This window comes from Leptonychotes weddellii, chromosome 8 (genome assembly GCF_054177405.1).
Source record: "Leptonychotes weddellii isolate Sample4059 chromosome 8, ASM5417740v2, whole genome shotgun sequence".
In the NCBI taxonomy this organism is placed as follows: Eukaryota; Metazoa; Chordata; class Mammalia; order Carnivora; family Phocidae; genus Leptonychotes; species Leptonychotes weddellii.
Window position 1 is genome coordinate 63130544 of NC_138376.1, and position 12481 is coordinate 63143024.

General features: G+C 42.2%; 1 long non-coding RNA gene across 1 annotated transcript in view; it reads right to left on the reverse strand.

Annotated features, from left to right (window-relative positions):
* LOC145722849 (uncharacterized) overlaps positions 1-11755 on the reverse strand; it is a 52858-nt gene extending 41103 nt beyond the window's left edge. The window contains exon 1 of the long non-coding RNA XR_014147422.1: positions 11614-11755. This is a non-coding gene — a long non-coding RNA (uncharacterized LOC145722849). The remainder of the gene's footprint in view (positions 1-11613) is intronic.
* Between the last annotated feature and the right edge of the window lie 726 nt (positions 11756-12481).

Here is a 12481-nt window from a genome sequence, read left to right on the forward strand (position 1 = left end):
AAAAAAAAAAGAATTCCTCATATCAGTGAGGTCATATGATACATGTCTTTCTCTGTTTGGCTTCTTTCGCTCAGCATAATACCCTCCAGTTCCATCCACATCATTGCAAATGGCAAGATCTCATTCCTTTTGATGGCTGTATAATATTCCATTGTGTGTGTGTGTGTGTGTGTGTGTGAGTGTGTATATATATATATATATATATATATATATATCACATCTTCTTTATCCATTCATCTGTCAATGGACATTTTGGCTCTTTCCACAGTTTGGCTATTGAATTTAACACATACTTCTATAGAGCTGTCTTGACTGGAAGCTCTTCTGTGTGCTTTATAACTATCAACTCCATTAAATCTTGTAACAACAGAAGTGTTATTTTCATCCCCATTCACAAATAAGGAAATCGAGGGACAGAGAGGTTAAGAAATCAGCCAAAGTTCACATAGGTAATAAATGTCTGAGCCAAGATTCAAACCCTTGGCAGTGTGACTCCAAGAGCTGTCTGGGTTCTCTCAGAGTGAGTAAATAAAGGAAGGCATGGACAGGCCATCCTCTGATAAATTGTTCATAGTATTAAACCTGCTTTGATAAGAACAGTTATTCTTTGTGAACTTGTGGTAGTAACAGATTGTTTTCTACCCTGACCACACTGCAATTAAATGTCGCCTATTTTTAACGCACACAGATTCTTGCTTTCAATCTCTCCCTTTCTCTTCTATGTTGATTCTCTTTCACATCTAGGTAATTTATGAGGACTTGGCACTCCTTTTCCAGTTTAATCACAGTCATAATATATTTTGGTGTTCTCTTTTACCAGATACTACTTTCCAAAATTACACCAACTGCAAACTTAACAATGCACCCAAAATTTCACCACCTGAATGAATGACAAAAATTCCTCTCTGGGGACTACCAATCAGGCTACTTGTTGGATATGTCATGCAGTTTTCCACTTGACTAAGAGATTAGGAAATGAATCCTGAGCCCTTTAAAAATAAACACCTTCTCAATAGGTGTACTGCATGAGTAATATTCCCATGATTCAAAGTCCACCACTAGGAATTTATCTGACTACAAAAATTTTTATTTAGCAGGTACAGTATTATTATACCAACTCAAATGTGACTAAGAAGTAGCATAGTTCTTTAGTTGTTTTTTTTTTTTTTAATTAATCCATTTGAGCAAGCTGGTGGGAAGCTGTCTTGGTCATTGTTGGGGCTTCTCTAAGAGTCTCATGAAAATTTGTAGTCTCAAGTGATACTTAGCATATAAGGAAGAGTGTCTAGTCCTCAGTCCATTGTCATCATGGATATATTCAACTCTCCAGGCCTCAAGTGCAGTTTGCTGATGGACACATGTGGGCACAGCAACGTTTGCCAAGACTGTTCCTCCATGTATGAGATCTAGCTTCCCTACATGTGACCTGGGTTTCCCTCTGAGGTTCTGCCATTTCCCCAAGAGTTCTCGGGATCAAATCTTCCCACTAGCCGAAGTACCTGTACACCCCTCTACCTTTCCCAAGCCAGGAAATGTCTTTCTCTTGCCATTCTTCCTATCCTTGAGCACATCCTTCCCTTCTCTCCCCTTCCCTTCTAGAGACATTCAGCATAATTCCTCTGTGAGTTCAGGTGTTTACAAAAGACAAGGAGAGCCAACGACTGTGAGCAAATTTGCTCTCCAAAACAAAACTTGATTTGGGCAAGGGGCTGGAGGGAAGGGAGACGTAAGGAGAAGAAAAACTAAATTAGTATCTGTGTGAATTGTTCTGTCATATATGGTGAAAAGCTTCTTGCTGTGTTTGCTCCTAGTTTTAGCCAAGGAGAAAAGACATTGTGCTACGCAAAGGTATCAACATGTGATTAGCCAAGTGAGCACTAACAATAACAGCCTAAAAAATTTAGAGAACAAAGTTTATCTTTTACACACAGAACTCCTTTCTGGGACTGGCTATAAAGAGATCTTGCTTATGAAGACAGTTGTTCAAGGTAAAAGTGAGACAAGTTTGAACAAAGAAAGTAAATGTGTTCAGCCATTTTATTAAAGACTCATGGAAGGAAAAGGCTATAGGAACACGGGATGAAAAAATCAGACACAATCTCAAAATTGGTGCTTTTTTTCACTCTTGGGGTAGAAAAGAAAACATGAACGTGAAACGAGAGTGTGCAGGTGTAGTCCCTAGGGTATATGTAAGAGTTAGAGTGTTGGTGATACTACTTTACTGTATAAGCTCCAAGTGCGACACATCCATGAAACTGTCCAGCTTTGGCCTCAGTCTAGAATTTCTTACTCTGGGGATAGTGGGAAAAAAGTAACATTTTAATGCCTCAACCTAACTGGTACCCAGCTTTTTATTATACCGTTAATCACTCCACTAAATCTGATGTTCTTACTTATTCTTACCCACTTAAAAGTGGAATGATTTTAATCCAGGAAGAAGGGAATTTTGGTCTGAAGGTGAGCATATTATAATGTATCACTATCACCAAACCTTTCTTAAACTTTGGATGAATCAATGTTTGCAACTCTCAAGGGCATTACAATCATTTGTTTGAGGTCTGTTTGTGATTTGTATGCCATGTTTATTAAAGCTGATATAAAAGGTTATGTTAGGGACTTAACCCCCGGGGTTTTGGCAAATAACCACTATCATTTAGTGGGAAGTGGGTGGCATGTCAGTTGTCAGCTCTAATTTCTCCTAACACATACTTTTCTTATTATACCTCTTATATCCACAAGACTTTCTGACACACCATGATGGGGGTTCTGAAGGAGGGGAAAGCTAAAGAGCTACCTGGTGAGAGAGAGAGTATTTTAATAGGATATATAAATCTGGTACTTTAACTGGAAAGAAACCGTAATGAGATGTTGAGTTTTTTTGTTTTTTTTTTTCCACCAAGTTTCTAAGGACTTCAAGCCAATTTCTATGAAAATTGGTATAGATTTTTGTCTCCTACTTGCTTCAAAGATGAGTGAACAGACATGTAGGATTACGGCTAGATTTCATTACAACTAAGTTGCATCATTATTTTATGTCCCATTAAGGAGAAAAAAAATGGCACCAATTAAACGGACACGATATTTTCTTATCACTTAACATTTATATATGGTTGAAAAATATTTTCAGACCCATTTTAGATATGGATTTTTATTACATATCCTACTTTTCTGTTTCTGTGCCTTTCTACATCCGTAATGAAATCTCAATGTCAACTCTTGGTGCCAGACCTTCACACTTAAGATGATGTTATTGTCAGGGCACCTGGGTGGTTCAGTCGGTTAAGCGTCTGCCTTCAGCTCAGGTCATGATCCTAGAGTCCCGGGATCGAGCCCCACATCCGGCTCCCCACTCAGCAGGGAATCTGCTTCTTTCTCTGCCCTTCATCCGGCTCATGCACGCTCTCTCTCTCTCTCTTTCACTCTATCTCAAATAAGTAAATAAATCTTAAGAAAAATGATGTTATTGTCCATCACGAACTTTGAGTTGTTTTTCTCGTTGAGGGAGTGCAACAGTGATTCACTGACACTCCACACCCAGTCAGTCGCCTTGCATAGAAATGGCGTTGACTATAGTCAGGTGGCATCTAGGTTTCATGCAGTACAGTATTAGTGTCCGGCCAGCAGGTGTGACAATGAGCAGCTATGAGGAAGGCAAAGGAATGCAGGGCTTGAGCCTGGTCAAGAGACAAGTCAGCTAGTAGGATCTGGAAGGGTCTGAGGGTCCTTTGCTCCTTCGTAAGGGTCTGAAGGTCTATAAGCTAATATCTCAAGGCACAATATGTACTCCCGGTAGGGGTCATCATTAATATGAATGCCTATAAATCCACTCTTCAAAGAGTCTTCTTGACAATTTTATTTTGTCACCTTCCTGTCCGATCCAACTAGCTAATTAGTTCTTCGTCTTCCTTCCCAAAGGCACTGATGAAGGACTGGTGCTTGGCATTCGGTGTGGGACCTGTGTCAGATCTGTCAGTGCTCGCATTATTAGTGCTATCTTCATTTTATTGCTCCTTCTTAAGAATCTTTTCAAGCCATTTGACCATTTTGTGAGAACTGGTTCGGTTTCAACTTTATAATAAAAGTGGACACCCCATTTCCTCAGGAAACCCTGCTCACAGCAGCATGGCGGACTGAGCAAGGAGTCAATGTCAACACATGTGCTAAATACTACAAATACTTAATTCTTTCTTAATTTTTAGATAAAAAAGTAGATGAGTTGAAGTCCTAACCTTTTCTTCCTGTACCCTACTGGGTTGTTTGTTTAACCCACTGGCATGTTGCACCCAGCTGCAAATGCTGTTATCTAAACAACTGTATTAATCTAATATGTAAACATTTGAGGAATTGAAAAAAATCAAGTTTAAGGGGCTACCGCCACCCCCCCTTTGTTTTACTCTCAATTTAATGTGGGTGTGAGGCGGGGGGGGGAAGTTCTTCTGGAAATAACTAAAATTTTGCAAGTATGCATTTTTAAATCTTTTAAAAACATACTACGTGTTCAGTCTAGTAATTCTGTTGTTGCCCAGCTTTAGACTGAAGACAATGTGAATTCCTCATACAGGAACAAAATAATAATTGGCAGCTGTGCACAACAAGGCAATCAAGGGCCATGTGTTGTATCATAAACCCCTAGGGCAAAGAAATGTGCCTGATGTTGGATAATGAAGTGTATCCAAGAAAATAAATAAAATGGGCTGTGTTATTTTAAGGGTAAGACTGTTATTCCCTCCTGTCAGAAATAGATAAAATTTTATTTCTTCACATAGTGAAACTTACTCAGAAACCTTTTGGGCTGCATACCCACTGGGGTAAAATGCCGAATAACTGCTCACTAGTGATGACACTGCCTTACTCCTAACATCTTGATTCTTAGTAGAATAAAGATAATTTTTCTAAAGAGTGCATGGCTAAGATAGAACATTATAAATATAATATTTTCTCCCTGTTGGCTTCTATGGAAGGCTGAAAACCACTAATCTGATTACACAACAGTGACAACTTCAGATACCGTAGTATAGCCTTCCTTGAAAGTAGAAATTCACTACTTTTGTTCCTCCCCGAATCTTCATACAGTTCCATAAAGATTTCCTAAGCTGGAAGAAACCTTCGCAAACAATACATTTTCCCATCCAACTCATGCGTCAAGTTTTGGTTGAAACTTTGTAAGGCAAGAGCACCATGTTGTTATATTGTTACATTGTTGGATCTCTCAACCTCTGGGTCAGGATGTGATGTTCGCAAATGTTTGCAGAACGAGAATGGATCCCCACTGCCCCCCTGCCCCACAATTGTGTAGAGGGGGGAGAGGAAACTGCAAAGTGAGGATAATTGAAATAACCAGTTTGAGAATCTCCCAGAAAATAGCAAATGTTAGTATTAATCACACTCCCACCCACATTCAAATGGCCAGGACTCATTCATGTGAACACAACCTGATTGTAATGGGGGCTGTAAAGTGTATCCTCCCCCTGTGCCTAGAAAAAGGGAATTGTGTGGTGAATACAGCATTGTCTCTGTCAAGTATATAACAGATACTCAACCTCAAGAGTAATCAGAGGATGCAAATTCAAACAGCAATAAGATACAATTTTCCCCCAGCAAATTGTCAAGAAGTAGAAAGCCAAATAATATAAAGGTGTGTGAGATTAGGAACCATCGTGGCTGCTGGTGGATGTGTGAACTCATTCCATGGTGAAGGCTCATAGCAATAAGTGCGCTTGAATATGCAGATACCCTGAGACTTAGCAATTCTATTCCTGAGTAACTTATCCTGTGATAACTGTCATGCAGATGCCCATGGAGACTTGTGTAAAGATATTCTTTGCAGGGTTATGGATGAAAATCAAGGCAACCTAAAGCTCCATCAATAAAGAAATGAATAAATAAAATGGAGCTCGTATGCAATGAACAGAATACTATGCAGGGGTCAGAAGCAATGAGATATATTTTTTCCTTTTCTCTTTTTATTTTGCACTATAGAAAACAACAACAATGAGCAACATACTGCTTTTCTTCACATTTGCATGAAATGATTGTTTTTCCCCTGGAGAAATAACCTGCAGATAAAAAAAAAAAAAAAAGTAGTACCACGTTGCAAAATCTGCAAATCCCAGAAGCCAACTGCCTAAAGACAACCACCAGGGACTGGGAAGAAAACAAATGTCACAAGAGATGAGACAAGAAAATATAAGGGTGGCAATCTGGGAAAATGCCCATTTTCAATGCCATTGACCCAGACTGAGATACCTTTTTTCCTTTTTCTCCTGGCATCCACTGCCACCACCCCACAGGGCTGATTTTTGGTCTGTGGTCTGAAGAACTCTTTTTAAATGAAACAAGAGTAGCTTTGAGGAGTACGTATGCATATGTATATCCTTGATACGTGTATCAGCATGCACAGATCTCAAAAACACAAGTGAAAGAAGTAAAACAGATTTGTAGCAAATATTCATTATGTAAAAATTTAAAAACATAGTAATACTATGTTTTCCAAGGATACACATTTTATAGAAATAAATGGAATTTAGATTACAAGGACCCACATAAGAATGGGTGCTTATGAAGTAGGGGTGGGGGTGGGGAATGGAATGAGGACAAAAGTAATATAATCCAACTCAGCCTAATACTTAATAGTGTGGCATCAACTGAAAAGTCTGATAAACCAGATTCAGGCCCTCTGAGGTTTGGCTCCATCACCTCAAGGTACACAGCCCAGGAACCATGGGAGAAATCTGGATTAGGGGTTCTATTGTATGATCATTCTTTCTATTTCCAAATCACATTTGAAATCACACATGTTTGGCCTTAGCTTCTGCACATTCTTTGAATACTATTCCCAATAATAGTCCATGAAGCAGGAGAGGTGGGGGAGCACAGGGTCATCTGATCCAAGCTTCGTTTCACGGATAAGGGAGCCAAGATCGCAAGCAGTCCAGGAATCTTCCAGGCCTCCTTTTAGTTTCTTGGTTTCTTATTATGTGTGAATTTTCTTTCAGCTCACTTGAAGAATTGGTTTCCTTTTCTAAATACTATCTTTCCTCTCTGCAGGGTTGTTTCAAATTCAGCAAAATCAGGGGGATGGAAAGGATTCAAACCAATACTATTTTAAGTGTAAGAATCTAGGCAGATAATAAAAACATGTTTTTTAACTTATTTAAATTGTGCGCATCTGCATTTATTTGTTTTCAGATTTTGTAGGTTCTGTGGGTGGTAGTCCAGGAAAAAACACACAGAGACATTTGCTCCGGGACTGCACAGCATAAACAGCATGACCACGGCAGATTGGAATGTGCGAGCCGAAAACCGACAAGGGGTCAGAATCCAGCCCCAGAGGCAGCCTATGCACTGGAAGGGCCCATGATTTTCCTGTACCATCCTCCCTGTTGAAGAACACATGCTTCTTCGAAAGATACAAAGATCTTTACTTGTACTTTCAATTAACTACTGCTCTGTGTCCTGGTCACAGCCATCGACTGCCAAGTTGCTCTTTGGGCAACAGTTAATTATCAGCTGTCTGGACTAGCTCACCGTAAACATATTACAGTGTTTCATCGCTCATGTTTTATTTAATTTCACTTGTCATCAAGGTCCTTGATTGGAGCTCTGCGATTTAGATTGAGCGAGGTGGTTTTTCCTCCTGTTGAAATCTGCTTATCACTCACTTCGTGCTATGTTCCAAAAGCAAAGGACGAGCCTCTTTCGCCCACGAGGGCAAGGTCTGGTGCTCTCTAGGGCAACTCCAAGACAGAGCTGGGCCGGTTATCCCAACCTCGATGCTAGTGCAAGAAGCTAAATGAGAGACACATGCGGTGTTCGGGTGGTATAATCTGTCTTCAGTTAATAATGGCATTTCCAGTGTGGGATTCCTAATGAGAAGACCCTAGGACCACTGCCCAAACTTCCGATGTGAAGAATCCGTGAACTCCCACATAGATTTTGTGAACCATGAAGGAAACTTCAAAGATGAGATGCAGTTTTCCATGGAGATGGCTGTGTTTTGCCGGATGCTCTGGCAAGGGTACAGAGCACTCATATTCAACACCCAGAAACACATGTGAACACTTGCAAACACTGACACACCGAATGATTCTCTCAGCACACCGACCTGAGGCCTCCAGGTCAGCTCCGGAGCAAAGCCATTGGGAGAACTGGGAGTAAGGCCCAGCTCCGATGCTCAGGTAAGCTGTAAGGAAGATCCTCCATGGCGAGCGTGTCAGGCAGCCAAACACGCCCCCACATGCCTCTGTTCCTCTCTAATATGGCCAAGATGTGTGTAAAATATGCTTCCTGCAAAGGGAGAACACACCTGCCAGTGCTCTCTCGGTCACAGCTGTGCGCTGTGTGCCCAGCCGGAAACGGTGGATTTTGTCCCTGACTGCATGAAGGAGCTCAGAGAGGGGCTTCCCACTGAAGTCCTTGCCTGACCATAAGGTTTGTCAGTAAAACTTGAGGGTTTCCTTCCTCAAGGGGAGCAAAAACTAACAACAATACGGTATATAAAAGTAAACAATGGGACAAAAATGTCATAAAGTCAGTAAATATGCCATGTTTTTAAAACAGAAATTTGCCCAAAGTCTTTATATCCATCATTCCTCCCCTCACACACACTCTCAAATATTAGCCATTACCAACAAGCATTATTTGGAGCTGATTCTAACTTTCTAAGAGTATTAGAAACTACCCCTGCCACTAAGCCCATGATTATCTGCTTTTGTACACAAGCAAAAAGGAAAGAACTCTAGTCCCAAAACAGTTAATAAGAGGACTTCCTATTATCAAAGTAACAGCATGACATTAACAGTCAACTGTGCCTTTCATTTGTCAATGCATAATTTTGTAATTAATAATCCTTAAAATAAATTATGACATTGATCAGCAAAGGCTACCGTCATTTTAGAGGCACTGAGCCATTCTTAGGACCGAGCAAAGGTGGGGAAGGAAAAGAAGGTAAGTCAGACATGGTTCTGGCCCTCAAGATATTCAGGGTATGCTTTAGGAGTAGACGCAGACATGGAATACTGACATAGTAACAACAGCATGACAAATGGAAAATGATCAAAGGGCCATGGAAGCCCAGAGGAGGGGGTACATAGTCTATGTATGTATATACATGTTCCAATCACGTGTGTTGGAATGATGGCAAAAACTCAGTGGAAGAAACAGTTTTTATAATCCAATACTTCACCTCCTATTAAATGGCCTTGGGCAAGCTGTCTGGGGAAGTAAGCAATGTGACTGTAGACGCTGAAGTTGATTACAAACCTCATGAGGGCGAGACTGATGCATTCTTTTTCACTGCCATGTTTCCACCTCAAAAAATAATGTTAGGTAAAATAATTTTAAGTGAAATGCCTAGGAAGAGGAAAAGATATGGGGTATGGAAGAAAGTTTGAGAGAAACCCCAAAAGAATATGGAGGTGTCCTGCCCGTCCTGAGCTGCCCTGCCCCGGATGGGAGGGACGTGGCTCAGCCGCGTGGTGCAGACGGAGTGGAAGAAGGGATGTGGGTCAGCGCAAGGGGGCAGCAGATGAAGCAGGATTCCTTCTGGCCCCTCCTTCTCCCCCGAAGTTCTGGATATCCAAGAAGGCAGGCCCTGTGCTTGAGATGGAGGCAAATGATGTCAAGAGGGAAAATCAAGTCCCAATTAAGGTGCAAAGGGTGTAGAATGCATACTCGGAAAAGGCCTTTATAATAAAGGACCCAAGAGCTGGTGGTAGAAGTGTGACAGAGGCAGGGCTGACTAGGGGAACTGAGAGGTTGTGTGGGAGTGGGGTGTGCGTGTGGCAGAGGACGGAGGCCTGCCCGGCTTTGACAGAGATGTGCGTCGTGCAGAGAAGGGAGGGAGGATAGACAGCAAAGGAAAGAGGCTTGAGCGGAGCTAAACAGCCCCAGGGTTCCCTTGGGGGGAAGCTGCTCTGATGATCAGTCCCTGTTGATCCCTGGGAGGGTAAGGGGAGCCATGGCCCCCAGTCGGGTCCCTATTGCTCTAAGCCGGGAGAGCTGGACCTTATTTTTAGAGGTCTGCGTTCCTCTGCAAACCTTCCTCTGGCCCACCCTAGGAAGTCCCTGCATCAATTCCACCACCTTCTGGTTGTAAGGGAGTCTCTGAGGTCAACCCAGATTCATAGAAAAGGAATTACATTGCTCTTCCTGAAGGGCACACAGCAAGATCACATTGTACAAGAGTGCGGTGGCCACTTTAGAACATTCAATCTTTACACACCCTTCCTATGGCGAAAGCAGACTTTTTTTTTTGCCAATGTCTCAACCTCCATGAGTAAATAAAACCACCTCTACCCAATGGCTCAAAACTCCAAATTTAAGAATAATCCTCACCTCCTCTCTTTCCTGCACTCCTCAAGTTTAATGCATCCTCACCAGGTCCTTGCGACTTCACTTCCAAAGCAACTCTCAGCGACATTCACCCCTCTGCATCTGTGCTTCAGCCACCACCGTCTCTCACCTAAACCACGACAGTAGCCCGGGATCTGATCTCCCGACTCCCCTTCTGGCCGCCCGTGATCTACGTTCTACAACAGACAGAGGAATACATTTAACGCCCACACGTAAGATTGACCACTCTCATGCTTAAAAACCTCTGACGGCTCCCCAGGCAGTTGGGATACAATCCGAATGCCATCCCCTGGCTTCCAGAGCCTTCCGTGCTCTGGCTCCAGGTCTTCACACCAGCCTCTTCAGGTCACCCCTTGACACCTTGTCTGCTCTGCCTCACTCACATTCACTGCTTTCTTTCAGTTTCTCAAAATCCCCCGCAGTTGGTATCTTATTTTGCCTTCCAGAATATTCTCGGTTCTGTGTATACTGCTAACTTGTTTAAGGACCACTTCCTCGTGGCTTTTCTAACCTCCTCATATAAAAGTAGCCCCTCGGGTCACTGTCCTATTCCCTGATTTAATTCACTAATTGAGACTCAGTATGACATAGGGATGTGACAGGTAACTTTGGGGCCATGACAACAAATAAAAAAGCTGTGGTTGCATTCAGAAGTATCTTCCATTTTCTTAGTCGTTTCCATCTGATCGGACACACCTCCCGCCTCTCTTAAAACAGCAGCTCCATAGGGCACAGAGGACTTCTCTGAAGACCCGTTCCTGGAAAAACCGCTGACTTACGGTAGGAGCACGGTCTTTACCAAATGATTTAGTACCTGGAAGTGCCTGGTAACTTAACACAGTACACGGTAAGTGATTCACACATTTCTCTTATAGTGATAATTATTTTGTTAATCTAAGTGTCTTAATTTGCTAAGGGGACTGAAGCCAGAATTAACATCACAAGGTCAGCTGGGAACAACGTCTCGCCTAAGCTTAATTGTTACAATCACGAGTCCCACATTTTTACTAAGAAAGGAATTTTTCAAAACCCAAACAACTCTTACTTGTATCGAGCATCCGCTACAGCATTAACTTGAGCTGTATGATCTGAACTGTGACCCTGACTAGTAGTGAGGCATTGAGCAAGCCATGGGGGAGAAGAGGGTCAGATTTCCCACAAGGCGTTCTGGCTTGAAGGACGCCATGATACCACATGGAAGCACTGACTCCCTCACAGGGAAGCCTAAGCAATTCCAAGAGTGTAAATGCCCTCCCTTACCTTTGTCCTTCTTTTGTCATTATATCCCTTGGTCTAGAAGGCTGATTCTTGCCACAGCTTGCACTTCAGAGGTGAATGCCCAAGACTGGAAACACAGCTTGGAACACCATTTTCTACAGACTGTTCCTTGGAACACACGTGTCTCCTTGAAGAAGAGATCAAATAAGATTAGGAAATGCAGAAACCATTTGCAGGCACAAAAACATATTAAAAGATTTGAGAGATTTTTCAGCAACACGTCCTCCACCCCCTTTTATAAACACAGATTTTTCCTAATCCACAGTATCACCTTAGAGATTGTGATCCATACATATTAAGGTAGATCCAGGTTATTCTCAGATACAAACTGATTTATGGGCAAGGTTCATAAAATTCAATAAGGCATAAGGATATGACAGGTTGCTTTCTACACCATGGTAAAGATTAAAAAGGATGTGATTGCAAAAATAGCTCCATTTCTTCACTCTGCCCTGCATCCATACTCTTTATTATGTGACTTTCTAGCTTCTCAGATTTACAGGGTGGAGTCTGTTTCCCCACCACTTAAATCTGAAATGGCCTTATGACTTGCTTTGGCCAATAGAACACAGCAAAAGGGACCGTGTGCTAGCTGTCAGCCGAAGCCCTAGACAGTCTTGCATGTTGTTGCTGGCTTCCTTGGAAACCGGTCGTCGCTCTTCAAATGAGCATGGGCTAGCCTTCCGGATGATGAGAGACGATGTGGCCCAGTCACCCCCATTGCTCCCACTAAGAGCCAACCAATCACTGGACAAGGAAGTAAGAACCCGCCCCCCCCCCAGACTGGGTCAGTCCCCACTGAGCCACCAGCTGACAACAGATGAGAGTATAAGCCCTGCCCCAGTCATCT